This window comes from Macaca thibetana, chromosome 10 (genome assembly GCF_024542745.1).
Source record: "Macaca thibetana thibetana isolate TM-01 chromosome 10, ASM2454274v1, whole genome shotgun sequence".
Lineage (NCBI taxonomy): Eukaryota > Metazoa > Chordata > Mammalia > Primates > Cercopithecidae > Macaca > Macaca thibetana.
Window position 1 is genome coordinate 77,889,561 of NC_065587.1, and position 17,022 is coordinate 77,906,582.

Genomic DNA, 17,022 nt, shown 5'->3' on the forward strand with positions numbered 1-17,022 from the left:
ATTTCCTTTTGGTACTAGTCCCCTAGAGGGAACTAGAGGTAGCCACACTCAATGTTTCTTGTTTTCCCTCCAGATGCGTTATTTGTGTATAACGATATATGTCTGTGTATTTACATATAGATTAGTGAGGTTTGTCTTAACACATGGGGTCATAGTATCCATATTACTACCCTACCTCAGATTTTTTAAATTAATAAAATTACCTGAGAATTTGTTTCCATGTCTTTTCATATAGGTACAGATTTCCTCTCTTGTTTTGCATGGTGTAGTCTTGTATTATATGAATGTACCAACCTACCTGAGACCTCATTAAAGGACTCTGCTGTAGTCATCTCTATACATAGATTTGACCTTCACAAATTTCAATTCAAACTTTACAGACACAGTTTTCCCAGGTGTCATCAGTTGCTTCTGCCTTCTTACTACATGGAAATGGGCTTCCCCTTACTTTTGTGTACTTATTATTATTATTATTTTTTTGAGATAGAGTTTTACTCTGTTGTCCAGGCTGGAGTGCAGTGGCACGATCTTTGCTCACTGCAACCTCTGCCTCCTGGATTCAAGTGATTCTCTTGCCTCACTCCCGAGTAGCTAGGATTACAGGCATGCACCACCACTCTTGGCTAATTTTTGTATTTTTTGTAGATATGGGGCTTCACCACGTTGACGAGGCTGGTCTTGAACTCCACTCCCAAGGCAAGTGATCTGCTTGCCTCGGCCTCTCAAAGTGTTGGGATTATAGGCATGAGCCACTGCACCTGGCCACTTTTGTGTACTTCTGACAGCACCTGGAACTTTTCCTCCCACTCCACCTCGAAAAGATCCTGAAATCTAGATTTCAGCCAAATCAGAAATCCAGTGTCAAATTCAGAATCAACATAAACAACTTAATAACAAAGACAATACAGAAACATCCATAAAAAAAGACTCTCTTTGCAGATAGATGTAATTCTGCTATAAAAAGAGTTTTTTCCAATTACAGTTCATCTAAGGACATTATACTGCTAATCAGGAAAAGATAATTATATTTACTCTGAGAAGGTTTTAGATAGCCTTGTTGTTCTATTGCTGCTTAATTATTTTAATAGATTAAGATGCTGAGTAGGATATTAGCAGCATTGTAGAGACAGTGTATAAACTCTGTTGGCTGGGTGTAGCAGTAATAATTCTGATATGATGACTGTGTGTCTGTGTCATTTGTTTGCAACTTACGCCATTTTTTTTTGTTTTGTTTTACTGACGTTTTTAAATTTACATATAGATTCTGATTTTGAAGTGCAAAGGATTGTTTTTCTCCATGAAAACTCTAAAAGTCCTTTACATTGATTTGTCTCGTCTGTGTCTGTTTCACAGAGGACACTGCTGCTGTGAGTTTGACGAAGTGGACATCACCTGCATTCGGTCCAGAGCCGCCCGGTGAGTACTTTATAGCCTGTGTGGAGAGTCTTTGGTTGTAGGGTATCCCTTGATCAAATTGCTGTTTATTGATTTATTTATTTTTTGAGACAGAATTATTGCTCTGTCACCCAGGCTGGAGTGCAGTGATGCAATCTTGGCTCACTGCAACCTCTGCCTCCTGGGTTCTAGAACTTTCAGTCTCTAAGATGAATCCCTTCATTCTGGCTGATGCTGCTTCTGAAATGCCTCTCAAAACTGGTTCACAGACATCTTCCTTGATGTGGCAGAGCATTAAGCAGGACCTCCCAGCACTTTCAAGGTTCAAGTTTATTAATTTCACTACTAACCGTGGGCACTTTACCCTTTGCTAGATTTTCTACTTACTCTCTGCTATAGTGTTGCCTGCATTTAGTAAACATCACATGTTTTTAAAGTGATCATTGTCTATAATTCTTTCTGGGGAGAAATGTATGTGACTTGTTTTCAGTCCTGTGCAGATTTTGCTTAAGAAGATTCCGACTGATGTGAAAGATCACAACTGTGCACATTATCAGCAAAAATCCTCCATTTTGGGGGAACTACCAGGGGATGATGTAAATAAATTCTTCCAGTGCTCCCCTAATGGTTCATTTTACAAACCTTTAAAGAAACGTGAAAAGGGGAACTGGAAATATCTTTATATGGCTGATTTGTTTCATTTATAAACTGTAACTTGCCAATACTTGTATTCCAGAGCCAGAATTCTAGTGAATATGAGACACTGTTCTTTTATAATCCCTTGATCAAATTGTTGTTTATTTATGTATTTACTTTTTTTCAGATGGAATTCTCACTCTGTCACCCAGGCTGGAGTGCAGTGGCATAATCTCGGCTCACTGCAACCTCTGCCACCTGGGTTCAAGCAATTCTCCTGCCTCCACCTCCTGAGTAGCATTACAGGCACATACCACCATGCCTGGCTAATTTTTGTATTTTTAGTAGAGATGGAGTGTCACCCTGTTGGTCAGGCTGGTCTCGAACTCCTGACCTCGTGATCTGCCCGCCTCGGCCTCCCAAAGTGCTGGGATAACAAGCATGAACTGCACCTGGCTCAAATTTCTATTTTTTAATTGCTGTTATAAGCAAAGCATTTGGACTATGTATCATTTCTTACCTTCAGGAACAAGAGGTCATTTTATAGCAATGGCATGAACCAGCAACTTTACTGTTCCTCTCAATAGGTCCTACTGGAGGATCTGTTCCTCTGGGCTATTGGCATTTAATGGCAGAGTTTTTTCCTCCAGTGTGTTGCATATCATGTGAGATACTTCATTATCTTTTGGCAGTGACTGTGGCTGATTTTCTTCCGGCCTTTCCATGAGGGGAAGGAAGAATCGCACAACCCGACACTTCTCTAAGTGATCAGTGTTTAATGATGACAAGAGATATCCAGAAAGTAGATTTATTATTGAATGTTCCTATCTATTTTTAGTCAAGTGCACTATCTTTTACTACTCCCCAAGGGTGACTCATAAACCATGTCTTAGTAGGCAAAGAAGAGTTGGGGACTAGGAAGGACTGAATAATTCTCTAGGGACTTTAAATCAGTGTGGACACATCATCTGCTTTTCACTCCTTCGTCACATTAATCTGGACTATCCACTTTCTCTGTGTAAGAGTTGTATTATCCTTAAATAGGTCATTTTTCATCAGCTGTATTTATAAATGGTTCCTGTGACGAATTACATGCTTAGTGAATATAAACACTTGATTCAAGAGTCCAAAAAAAAAGAACCCCAACAGAGCTCAGAAGTTTTGTTAAACATTTTAAGTTCAAAGAAGAAATTCCTCTACATTAAGGAGTATAAATGCTATACATTTAATTTTACAAAGGCTTGGCTGGGCGCTGTGGCTCACGCCTGCAATCCCAGCATTTTGGGAGGTCAGGCGGGCGGATCACGAGGTCAGGAGATTGAGACCATCCTGGCTAACATGGTGAAACCCCGTCTCTACTAAAAATACAAAATATTAGCTGGGCGTGGTGGCGGGCACCTGTAGGCCCAGCTACTTGGGAGGCTGAGGCAGGAGAATGGTGTGAACCTGGGAGGCAGAGCTTTCAGTGAGCTGAGATCCTGCCACTGCACTCCAGCCTGGGCAACAGAGCAAGACTCTGTCTCAAAAAGAAAAAAACAAAAAAAATTTTTACAAAGGCTTTGGATGGCTCCAGATCCTGGGCTGAAGCACAGTACCTGGGCAGTATACTCTCGTTCTCACCCAGTAGGACCTGATTAGACTTGGAGCCCCAGACATCACCTGGTGGTTGATTGCTTATGTTAGTCCTGCCTTCCTTCCAGAGAATCCTTCCATATGTCCCTCATCCTCTTCTAAAAACAAAACCATTTGGCCTCTACTCTAGCATCATTCACTTGCTACATATCTTGAATTGTGAGTTGTTTTTTAAAACACTGAACTAAAATCTGATTCTTCTATAATATCTTCCCATACTCAAAATTGGAAACATCTAGACTCTGGAACCTGAGCATTTCTGGCTTTGTCTTGAAATGCCTGCTTTACTTCCCCATACTTCCAACAGTGAGCAGCTCTGACTCTATGTTAGTTCTAAATGTATTTTTTAAGCCCATTTATATGCAGAGTAGGCATTCAGAATATGTTCATATTCCTATAAAGGCAAAGGTATATTTTGGATCTTGCTTATATGTCACATTCAGTTTAGCTTTTTTTTTTTTTTAGTGTTGGTCAATAAACTCCTACAATAGAAAGTATTTATTTAGAGAACAAAATGACTATTTTTGGATGAATTATCCTCATCCTTGCGTTAAGTGACCTTTGCATTGGGAGCTTTAGATTGGCTCTTGCTGAAGAGGAATGCCTTAGTTTAGTCCAATCAAAAACTGCCTTCAAGTTTCAGGAAAAGAAAGTAAACAACCCTTGATAACTTCTCCCCTATGGTATTTTAGTTTGGAAGATACTCTCTTCTTCTGAAAAACCTACCTAACGTTGGGGGTGCTTTCTTCCTTTTAAATTGTTTTTATTAAATATTCATTATAGACTGGGTGTAGTGGCTCATGCCACCCAGCATTTTGGGAGGCCAAGGGGTGCGGATCACCTGAAGTCAGGAGTTCAAGGCCAGCCTGGCCAACATGATGAAATCCCATCTCTACTAAAAGTACAAAAAAATTTAGCTGGGCATGGTGGCGTATGCCTGTAACCCCAGCTATTTGAGAGGCTGAGACAGGAGAATCGCCTGAACCCAGGAGGTGGAGGTTTGCAGTGAGCCGAGACTGTGCCACTGTAGCCCATCCTGGGTGACAGACGAGACTACATCTCAAAAAATATCTATATTAATTATATGCAGAATTTATAACGTTAGTGTTAGGCATGCAGCTCACCAAACTTAATGTTGTCTTTTCTTTCATTTTGCCTCTACATTAGAGCCTTACTCATCGTCCTGTCTTCTCTTACACCTTGGAGACATAGGTATGTTGTGCCAGCTATTAGTGTATTTTTTCTTGATCTAAGATCTATGGCCTAAGGTTGCTGCAATGCCCTATAGGAATAAGGATACTTCTTATTACCCTGTAAATACTGCAGTTATTTCAAACTCTTGGGTGTTACAGAAGCTCTTACCCATGGTACAACAATAGCAAGCACAAAAACCTGTTGTTTCTTTCACATTTTCTTAGAGCACATTCAGGCATGCCAAGAGTCGTGAGATGAGCTCTCCAGAAGCAGAATGAGAAGAGGATTTCTGCACAAGTGGTTTATCAAGGCAGGGTTCCCAGGAGAAACCAGTGAGTGGAGGAAGGGAAAGGAAAGGGAAGAAGCCAAGCAGGGGGATGATTTAATCTATGTGCCTGCCCCAGCCTGATCCTGGGCCAGAGTTGGGGGAGTGCAGTGGCCAGCTCTGGAACATAATTGCTCCCTAGAGTCTATTCCACTTCAAGGCAGTAGAGCTGGGTTTTTCCACTCCTGCATCAGTCACTGTCTGTGGGCAGTTAAGAGAGGGCTATAAACTTCCAAGCACCTCTGCTCTCTTCATCTGCAGGTGAAGCAGCTTCGGTGGTTGAAGAGGGTTTTTCTTAAGAAATCCTGGTACCATCCCTTAGCAGCAAAGCACACAAAAGTTGGGAAAGGGCACACAAGACCATTAAAGGAACCCAGTGTTATCTGGGCAGGACACTAGAGTGTCTGCTTTACCAATCCACGTTCCATCTTCCTCCCTTCCTTACTCCTGTGGGCACAGTTTTAATCTTTAGCCCATTTCCTGGTGTAGGTTAAGCACTTTCAGTGGCTACATAGATTCTTTTTCCTCCTCTGAAAATGGAGTGAGCTACTGCTTCAAAGAGCTAAGTCCTAAAGTAATTGCAGTGTTGGGAGACACCTAGGTAATTTTCAGTGAGTAGAATTTCTACATATATTAGAGTTTTAGAAATAGAAAACCTGACATTTCAAAGCTTTCCTTAGTAAAATCATGGATAATGATTCCAGTGCTCTGAAAGAAGAGGTGAGGATGTCATGTGATTGTATGATTGGAGATTAGTCTTACTAGAAACATTTCCAAGCACACATGTTAACTTTATTATTCTTCATTCTCATCTCTTTTAGCCATCCTTTATTTTATTTCCTAATAGTTCACCTTTGCCTTTGAAAGTATTTTCTTTTCATAAGCCTTTAAGGGAAATATATAGTGTTTCTTGGGCACCTTCTATTTTTTTATTTATTTTATTTTATTTAACAGGGTCTGGTTCTGTTGCCTAGGCTGGAGTACAGTGGCTTGACATAGCTCATTGCAGCCTGGAACTCCTGGGCTCAAGTGATCCTCCTTCCTCAGCCTCCTAAGAAGCTGGGACTACAAGTATGCACCACCATACCTGGCTAATTTGTAAAAATTTTTTTGTAGAGATGGAGTCTGGCTATGTTGATGAGGCTGGTTTGGAATTCCTGGCCTCAAGTGATCCTTCCAACTTAGCCTTCCAAAGTGCCGGTGTGACAGGCATGAGCTACTGTGCCCAGCCCTCTTGGGTGCCTTCAATTCAGTATAGCACAAAATTTCATGATTGTTCATCTGATGTCCTAGACCAGCCAGCACTGTCCAATAGAAATATTATGTGAACAACATAGGATGTTTTGAATTTTCTTGTAGCTTCATTAAAACAGCAAAAAGAAAGAGGTTACAGCAACCTAAACTGGAGGCTGGAATGTCCAGAATCACAGGTGAAATTAATTTTAGTTACATATTTAACTTAGCATATCCAAATAATTATTTCAACATTTAATCAATGTAAATATTATGGAGGTTTTACCTTTTATTGTCTACTGAATATTTTGTACTTAAAACAGAGCTCAAGACTAGCCATACTTCAGTGCTCAAAAGCAACATTTGACTCGTGGTACCATATTGGCCAGTGCAACTTTAGAATATTATAGAGAAACTCTGGTAAAAGGCTTTATTCTCTTTGAATACGACTCTTAGTCAATGCTCCTGAATCTCCCAGCTTGGTAACACTACTCAGTAAGGAAGCGAGGCAGCACTGTGGTCCAGAGAGAGTGAGCTGAACTGTCCTTGAGGTGCTATTGCTACTTCCATTTTTGGATTTAGTGCCCTGTTGTACATGAATTAGGATCAAAACGTTTAGGTTTGGCAGCCCAGATGTCACTGATAACCTTCAAAGGTTACTTTTAGAAGATAGTGGGCCTTGAATGGAGAGTAGAAAGTAGAAAAATTTTAAAGAGGAAAGGGAAGGGTATTTCAATGGGAAAAAAAATCTGTATATGTATGTAGTGTGTTTTGGGGGAGGATTCTAGAAAAGTTTGGTTATAATACTTTTATGCAAACTCATGGGGCAGGAGTGTTACATATACAACGAGAAATGTATAGTTGGTGGTCAAACTGATACCAGGCTCAAAGAGTCGAATTTTGCAGTATATGAAATGAGATATCACCATGATATAGTGTGTATGTTAGGACCTATTCTGGTTATTTATTGTTGTGTAAGAAGTCACTTAAAGATATAGTGGCTGCAAACAGCAGCAGTCACCTTTTTACTTCTCACTTTTTCTGTGGTCAGGAGTTATGGAAGGGCCCAGCTGTGCATTTCTGGCTTGGGTTCTCTCATGCAGTTGCAGTCAGGTGGCAGCTGATGCTAGAAGAGCAGGCAGCTGGTATGGCTCAGCATTTATTCCTCTTCACCCAGTCTCATGTGGTCCTTTCTGTACAGTCTCTCTTCATGAGCAGCTTTATCCTCATAGCATGGCAGCTTGAGGGCAGGGGGACAGCCTGCCTGGGCTTCAGTGTGATTATTCTGTCCGATCAGGTGGAAGCGGCATTGCTTTATGACTTGGCCTTGGAAGTTATGCATGGTCACCTCCATCACGTTACAGTAGTCCTCTCTTATCTGTAGGGGTTACATTCCAAGACCCACAGTAGATGCTTGAAAGTGTGTTTAGTACCGAAGTCTATATATGTTATGTTTTTTTCTATCTGATAATCAAGATAACTACTAGTGGCCAATGAGTGGGTAGCTAGAGTGTACAGCATGGATAAGCTAGACAAAAGGATGCTTCTGGATGGGAGAAATTGCATCGTATTCCTCGGAATGGTACACAATTTAAAGCTTATGAATTATCTCGGGAATTTTCCATTTTGTATTTTTGGACTGTGGTTGACCTTGGGTACCTGAAACCATGGAAAGCAAAATAGCACCTGCCCAGTTTCAAAGGGAGGAGACTTATGAGTTCAACTCTCAGAGACAGGAGTGTTGAAGTCACAATGTGCGAAGATAGTGATGCAGCTATTTTTGGGCAATATCATCTGCCTCAGGGACCCTCTCCATTGCCACTCCTGTATGTGTCTTGCTCTCTTGAGCTGTGCTCTGTATGAACACAGCTTTCATTCCCGAGCAGTCTTCTGTACAGTGGCTCTGTCTTCTTTCCTTACCCAGTAAGCTGAACTCGGCAGCCCTTAACAAAATGTAAAGTCTTCTGCTTAGGCACTGAATGGCCAACCCTGGCCCTCCGTTTGTTTTTCATTATCTTCCCTTCTTTATTGTTAGAGGCCTTCCAAAGCAGTGGGCAAACACCAACCCCAGCTGTTCTCCTCTCATTTTTTAATTTGTGGAGGAATTGAGAGAGAGGAGAGAGAAAGAGCAAAAACAAAAAGGAGGAAGAATTTTCTAACCCCTTACCGGTCTTACTGAAAAGACTTGTCTTACCTCTTCCACCTAAGGATGTCATCTCCAGAAGACAGAATTCTTCAGTTTGGCCAACTGCCAGGTTTTTCTTACCATCTTTCCATTTCTAGGGTGATTCTTTCGCTCTGTCTCTTGCTCTCCCTGGCCAACTGGGTTTCTCCTCCCAAGGTGATTAGAAGGAAAGAAGAAAAGCATGGGGCCAACACCAAGACCTTTGAGAGAGAACTTTCCTAACAGTTGCTAAGCTCAACATTCTGCCAAATACTGTTCCCCCTGTTTTCTAGGAAAATCCCTCTCCTTTGCCAGAATCTCGTCTTTACCTCAACATGGGCTCTGAAACTAGGTGCATAGTGAGCACTGAGTTGCTTTCTTTTCCCTCCATTCTTTTGTGAAGTCATGGCTTTCAAATGGAAAAGATTGAAATGCCAGCTGTGTGAGAGTTTAGGTGAAGCATGCTGAGTTCTGTAACTTATTTCCTATGAAATGGATTCAAAAGAGCTGATGGATGGATAGTCTGATGAATGACGGGCTAGATATTCAAAAAAGCTAGTAGCATAAGGTGTTCATTGTAGAATCTAGCTGGTAAGTATATGGGTATACTACCCTTATATATCACATAGTATATACATATGCTGTATAAATATACATAATATTAATTTTTTTCAACTTTTTAGAAGAAAATGTTAGAGAAGAGAAGCATTAACCATAAATTATAGTAATGGGATACATTTGAAAACAAAATATTCGTTTTCTACTTAACAAATGCTTAAGGCTTGTCCTGGTTTTCAGTTGAACTTTTTAAAAGGCTGTATTAGCATTGTTAAATGTTCTACCTTCAGTTTACCTTCAAGGTTTGAGGGAGCTGGAAAACATCTAACAGTCCAGTCTAGAAAAATAGTCTAAAATTCTAGCTATTGCCCTTAGATTTTGTAGTTTCTTTAAGCTTGCCACATATTGCTTGTGAGTATGCTATTGAAGTCATTATGATATTATGGTTGTCTTTCTGTGTCATTTCCTAAGGGCCTTTGTGGTGGTAATAATAAGAACTTCTTATTCCAAAGATAGGATTTCTTGTCTCCTCACCTGTTCCACACACTCCCATGTTAAATTGGGCATTCTGAATCTTTTCCAGAACTGAAATATGGATTTTTCCCCCTACATTGGGAATGTTTGCTTTGTTTTGTCTGCTTCTATAAGAGAGAGGGGAAAATATAAATCCAATTCAGCTCCCTGGATTATTTTTTGATATATCAATAAAATGTTTAAAGTCATTGGAAACTCTTGCATTTGAAAAGTTCTTAACTATTATACTTTTCTGAAATGAAAAGAAGAGCAGGTATCTTGTCTTTGCTGTCCTCAGGTGGGAAAGGGCAGCTTGCTGAGGACTGAAGACTAAAATAAACCCTCCCAGGAGAGGAACCAGCCGGTGACCTTGGGCTGCAACCACCTTGCAGATCAGCTGCTTCATTCCTTTCCATATTTTGTGGCCTGTGGGGGGAATCAAGTGTCACAAAAGCAGGAAGAGAGCAGTTTGAGGAAGACTGCAGAGGCGCTGCTGGTAAAAGTGCTGACATGATCTCCTGACCCTTTCCGTTTAGCTGGAGGACTGGTGGTTTTACAGCGACCATTCAGGTAGCTGGGAGGAAGCAATCCTCCTGTGAAAAATAAGCTGTAAGAAACTGTTGCAACAGTTGTGTTTTCTTTTTTATTTATTTTTATTTTTTATACTCCCCACGTAATAATAAAGCGGTCTAGAATTTGGATAGATGTTAGATTTTTGCTTTGGAGATATGTTAAAGAGCCCATACCGAGCTAATAGAAAAGTAGAAGTTAACCCACTACTCTGAGCAAGTAGAAGTTTATTGAAAAACTGAATGATGGCTCTTGGTGATTTTTAAATTTGTCACCTGGCTGGATACATCACAGTGTGGTGGGAAGAATGTGAGCTCTGAAACCTGGGACCTGGGTTGTCCCACCTGTAGAATGAGCACAGTATCACCTTTTTCATTGGTTTTGGAAGTATTGACGGGGGATGGTGAATATATAGGACTTTTCTTATTGCAGATACTCAGAATCTTCATCCCCATTTTCCTTCCTTTCCTATAGATGTTGACATTATAAAACAAGACTGTTTCATGAGGCTCAGAACTAATTTCTAGTGAACTCACTTATTTCTCCTCCTCTGTGGGCTTTTGCTCTTTCTTCTGTACAAGTAGAAGGGAATTAAGAGTCTGCAAGGCACTGGTGTTGAGAAGCTCGGGGTATCACATTATTCTCACTTTGGGACCCTTTTCCTACCTAATGGTGCTCTGACTTTACACAGTGACATTTCTGTGGATTCTAATCATTTTACCTTCCCATTAGCAACAGCAAGTGTTCTGATTTCTTCCCATCCTCACCAACATTTATTTTCTGTTTTTCTTTTTTTTTTTTTTTTTTTTTTTTTTTTAAATTAGAGCTTTCTTAGTGGGTAAGAAATGGTACCTCCTTGTGGTTTTGCTTTATGTTCCCTAATGACCGATGCTATTGTTCACCTTTTCACTTGCTTGTTGATCATTTATATCTCTTTTCTGCCCTTTGCCCATTTTTTAAGTGGGTTGTCTCCTTTTTTGTTGTTGTTGAGTTAGTTATAGGAGTTTTTTTATATGTACTGGGCACTTGATCCTTTTCAGATATATGACTTGAAGATATTTTCTCCCATTCTATAGGCTGTCTTTTCATTTTCTTGATAACATCTTTTGATACACAAAAGTTTTTAATTTTGACGAAGTCAAATTTATCTATTTTTTCTTTTTTCTCTCACTTTTCTTGTCATATGTAAGATCCATTCATATTTTGTTGTTATATTTAAGAATCCAAGTTTATGAACAGTTACCCTAAGATTTACACCCTCTGTTTTCTTCTATCAGTTTTATGATTTTTAGCTCTTATATTTAAGTCATAGCACCATCCTGAATATGATGTGAGGTAGGGGTCTAATTTCATTCATTTGCATATAGATATCCAGTTGTCCCAGCACCATTTATTGAAGAAAGTATTCTTTCCAAGATTGAATCATCTTGGCACCCTTGTCAGGAGTCTATTGGCTGTAGATTTGTGGGTTTATTTCTTGATTCTCAATTCCATTGCGTTGCTCTATATGCCTGTACTTATGTCAGTGACACACTTGTGTTTATTACTGTGTCTTTTGTAGTAAGTTTTGAATTCAGGACATGTGAGTCCTCCAGCTTTGTTCTTTTCCATTATTATTTTGGCTACTTGGGGCTCCTCTTGAAGGAAGAGTTTTATTTTATAAATAAAAATGTAATACTTTTCTTATTGTTTTGTCCTGTAGTGATTTTTCAACTATGGTATTATAGCTCAGGAGAAAGCAGCAACTCCAGTGAATAATCATGTGATTGCATATGGGGTTATTATAGGCATGCTACAATCCAAGGGCTTCTCTTACTTAAAGTTTTACATTCTAGAAGGCCTGGAAATCTTGATGAGAACTGCATCAGTGGTATTCAGAGCAAAACCAATGCACAGACTGCTAAGTTAAAGCTGCTTGTTAGAATTCCAAGGGGCCATATTCCAGCAGCCTTTTGGAAAAGAGCAAATGTACGAGCTTCTCATTTGCAGTGATAACTAGACATTGTCCTGATTTATGCATATGTTTGCCTGTACTAGTTATTGTCTTCAATTATAGAAGCAATTTTGAAAACAACTTTCTCTTATGTAAAAGAAAGCTGTGATACAGCATCAAAATCAGGAAAAAATCAGAATTGTGTTGAAAGAGTAAGGAAGAAGGCAGGTGATTTTGCTGGGATGAGTCACATTTGTTTCCAATATGTTTGACCTCTAGACCGTTCCTTTTTGAGTAGAAGAGGCGATGTAGGATTTTCCTTTTGGAAAGAACTTTTAGCTGTGAATCCTCAGCAACTGCTCTTTAAACACTTCCAGATGGTCTTTAGAGTCCTCATCTAATGGAAGCTGAGAGATTGTTCTTGGGGGTTAGGAGGTGGGGATAGAAAACTGCTTTAACTACTGGATACCTTGACAATGGGAAACTATAAGAAGGAGACACATGTGTTTTTCAGCTGACCCTCATCAAAATACAATTAGAAGTAGGTACATATGTGTGTTTTTGTGTATATGTGTGTTTATGTGGGCATGCATTAGACACTCGTGAGCCCAGAGCACTGAGTGAAAGACTTCAGTAACTATAATGGGAGAACTTCTTGGATTAGACAAACTAAAGGAGGTAGGAAGAAATGGGCTAGGGCAGAAGGCCCAGGGCCATCTTCGTGGGTAGAGGAGGTTGACTTCCGGGCCCATGTGTAGCCTCCTGAAGCTGAGATGGAGAGAATGCTGAGAAGCAGATTCCTAAGAGGCAGCGGATATCAACAGGCATGACTCAGGGGCCAGCCAGAACTCACCACTAAGGTCCTTGGTCTTCACAGTTTGACAGGAGCTTTTGGCATCGCTGTGAGGATAACATTCTCATCTGGTGCAAACAACAAAATAAAACAAACCCCATGGTCTTAGAGAGTGCCTAAGACATAGTGAGTATTTAACAAATGATAGCTATTATTTTTGTTTAATATACAAATAGAGTGATTCTTAAAGGTCATCTCATAAAGCAGCCTTTTTTAAGGATCTCCTGAGGAAGTGTGGACTACAGTCTCCTGTCTGATTCATCCACTGTGAGAGTTTGTTGCCCTACGGGAGTGGAAGGACTAGCAACAGTAAAATCACATTAAATGGGTACAGAATGAAGCTCCTTTCACTGGATGTGTGCTTTCGGATCTATTATAAATGTGAGTAGTTGTCATTTTTTAGCCACTAAAATTGATTCAGAAATTCTGCAAACAAAGGAAGGATTTTAGGATGCAGTGCAGCCAGCAAAAGGCCACACGTCCCCTGCTTGTGCTCAGTGCCTTTCATGGAGGTTATCATGCAGTGTGGAAGGTCAGTAACCAAGTGCATGCTGCAGGGAGAAATACCAAACTGTCAACAGGGATTCCCTCTCAAGGTGGCATTGGAGGTGGAAGTTTTACTTCTTTGTTTTATGTTTTCTCAAGATGTGGTGAACTTATTTTTTTTTTATTTGGTACCTTTTAATACATCTAAAAACAGTTTTTACAACAAATCTGGGTTATTTGTGTTTAAAACTTTTTTTCTTCAAATTTGATTTTAAATTCAGGGGTCCATGTGCAGGGTGTGCAGGTTTGTTGCATAGGTAAACATGTTTCATGGTGGTTTGCTGCACAGGTCATCCCATCACCTAGGTATTAAAGCCCAGCATCTATTAGCTATTCTTCCTGATGCTCTCCCTCCCCTTACTCCCTGCCCCCTAACATTTTTTTTTTAAGATTAAAAAGGAATTATCAGAGTGATTATCAGGGAAAAAAGCTGGGAAATATATTACACTTTTTTTTTTTTTCCCCACAGGTAGTGAAAATCAGCTAGGGCTGATAACAAAATACCATAGATTGGATGGCCTAAACCCACAGTTCTAGAGGCCAGAAATCCAAGATCAGGGTGTTGTCAGGTGCAGCTTCTTCTGTGGCCTTTCTCCTTGGCTTGCAGATGGCTGCTTTCTCTCTTTGTCCTCATGTGGTGTTTGCAGTGTGCACTCACATTCCTGATGCCTCTTTTTGTGTCCAAATTTCCTCTTCTTATAAAAACACCAATCACACTGGATTTGGGCCCACCCAAACAACCTCATTCTAACTTAATAACCTCTTTAAAGATACAGCCAAATACAAATACAATCATGTTCTGAGGTACTTGGGGGCTAAGACTTCAACATATGAAATTTGAGGGCAGTGGGGGCTATAATTTTGTCCATAATAAGCAGTATAGGGATAAAGGAGAACATAGATAAAGGAGGAACTAAGAACCAGAAAAGTGGGTCAAAGTTCAGGGCCATGAAGTTAAGAAAAAGTTTTAGGAGGGGAATCTGTAGACTGATAATGGGAAAGAAAGGATTTCCCTGACTGACCAGTGTCTCAGTTAGCTTTCACAAGATAACAAACTACCCTCAAAATTTAGTGGCTTAAAACAGTAGCCCCTCATTTAGCTCCCAATTCAGTGGGTCAGCAATTTAGGCTGGCCTTGATTGGGAAGTTCTTTTGGTCTCCATTGGGCTCTCTTATGGGTCTCTGGCCAACAGCCAAGTATGCCGAGGGCTGGGTGGTGTAGGGTGGTCTTAGCTGGCATGGCTTATTTCTTCTCCGTGTGTCTCTTGCCTTCCTGCAGAGTAGTTTGGGCTTGTTCACATGACAGCAGCAAAGTACCCAGAGTACGAGAGGAAAACCATGCCATAATTTCTGCCACAATTCTATTGGCCAAGGCAAGTTACAGGCCAGCCCAGAGATTCAAGAGGTGAAGAAATAGACCTTTTTAGGTGATGACTTTAGGAGACAAGGATTGTTTGACTGCCAAGTCCTGTGGCCTGTTATATTTTATATTAATAACAGACTTTGCTTATATCATGTATCAGAAAATAATAATCTGGAAAGGAATTACAAGTGTATTTATTTATGGGTGGTAGTTCTTTATTCCCAAATTTGGAGACATAGTTTAATCAGAACATTTCTTACAGTGCTGGTTGTCTTTTATTTTCCTGTGTTGCTTTGTCATCCAGAACACTGGGAGAGATCCTAGGAGAACTCTGGGTGATAGTTTCCATTTTCAGAAGTCTGGGTGATAGTTCCCTTTTCTTCCCATATCCTACTTTGAATGAAGCCTCCATGGATGAGGTGGCCCAGGGGAAACCTCCAGCTATTATCTTGTGGGGTCAGGTCTTATGAGACTCTTATAGGAGAACTGGGTCTTTGGGGTCTTGTGTAGGGAGGTAACTTAAGAAAATTCAGCCATAACACCTTATACAGGAGATTATGCTGCATATAAACCCTCTTGGAGAGAGCTGCCACCTTCTTGCCATATTCGCTAGTCTTTGGTATCCACATGGGGCTCTGTTAAGGGAGTCCCCCCCATCTAATTAGTTCAGGTGTTATATAAAAAATGATGTATATAGCAGTGCTCCTTAGCCTCGTTGTGGGATAGTGCACTGAATTTCTGTGGAGATGGGGAAGAACATATTAGCATTTTATAGGGCAGAGAGAGGAAACTTGTGTGTAGAGTCTGAAAATTTCAGTATTAAAGTTTTATATTTGGAAAGCAATCATAAAAATTTTAGTACATTTACATAAAAAACATCTTGGCAGATTCTTATATAGTTAAACATATACTTACCATATGACTCCAGCAATTTTACTTCCAGGTTTTGTTTCCCAAGAGAATGAAAACTTACATCCACACAAAGACTTGTAAATGTATGTTCATGGCAGCTTTAGTCATAATAGCAAAAACTGGAAACAACCAATTTTCCACCAACAGGTGATGGATAAAAAAGTTATGATGTATGCATGCAGTGGAGTACTGCTTAGCAATAAAAAAGCAACAGGTTGTTGATACAAACAGCAACTTGGATGAACCTAAAAAACATTCTGCTGGGCGAAAGAGGCACCTCACAAAAGAATAAATGCTGTGTCATTTAATTTATAGAATGTTCTAGAATAGGCAGATCTAATCCATAGTGATAGAAAGCAGATCAGTGGTTGCTTATATCTGGCATGTGTGTATTGAAGGGGGGTGATGACAAAAGAGTCCAAAGAAACTTTTGGGTTGATGGACAAGGCTCTAAGATCTTGATTGTGCTGCTAGCTAGCATAGGTACATTTTATTGCATATAACACATACCTTAATAAGTTTTGCAATTTGGGAGGAATTGCCCGTGTTTCTTGTAATACAAGACATCATTACCCTAGAACAATGTGAAATCTTTATGATCATCAAAAGGGAACATGGGTTTAATTAAAGATTAAAGCTTTGATCTACCTTTAGGGATTATTTATTTGTCTCTAAATTGTCTATTGTTGAAAACGGTGGGCAGGAATAAGCAAGAAAACCATTTAGAGTCTCATCATGTTATATACCTGGCTCATGTGTCTAAGCCAATATCTTCTAAATTAAAACCAAATTTTAGGAATTCTTCAACAGAAGTATGGAAACTTCACTTATTTAGTTGAATTATGGTAGCTACAGCTGGGTAAATTTCGCAGGTCATTTTCAACATTTGATGCAGTGCAAAGGACTAAATATCAGGTTTATGATTTATAGATCATATGTTTATGTCAATCAAAGAGTTATTTCTTTGATGAAAACTGAGTGGTAAAAGTAGGCAAATTTTTATGTGTGCTTTGTGAGTTCTGTAAGAGACAAAAGTAAATAAGAACAGGAGAAAAATAGTCCCTTAGAACTATCTGGGAGCATCCAATCTAGTCATGCAGAACTTGCTGCTAAAATCCTATTTTGTCCTGTTCACTCTCCGATAGTTTAAAAGATAAAGCTGATATGCAGCCATAAAAAAAAAGGATGAGTTTGT

General features: G+C 39.8%; 1 protein-coding gene across 18 annotated transcripts in view; it reads left to right on the plus strand.

Annotated features, from left to right (window-relative positions):
• PLCB4 (phospholipase C beta 4) overlaps positions 1-17,022 on the plus strand; it is a 411,761-nt gene that overhangs the window by 145,376 nt on the left and 249,363 nt on the right. For 15 of the 18 annotated variants that reach the window (XM_050745049.1, XM_050807506.1, XM_050807512.1 and 12 more), the window contains one exon: positions 1,354-1,416. The gene's annotated coding sequence lies outside the window, so the exon portion shown is untranslated. Of the gene's footprint in view, positions 1-1,353; positions 1,417-4,830; positions 4,876-6,136; positions 6,254-17,022 lie in introns of all 18 variants that reach the window. The other 3 variants (XM_050807508.1, XM_050807505.1, XM_050807509.1) reach the window with 2 other exon arrangements.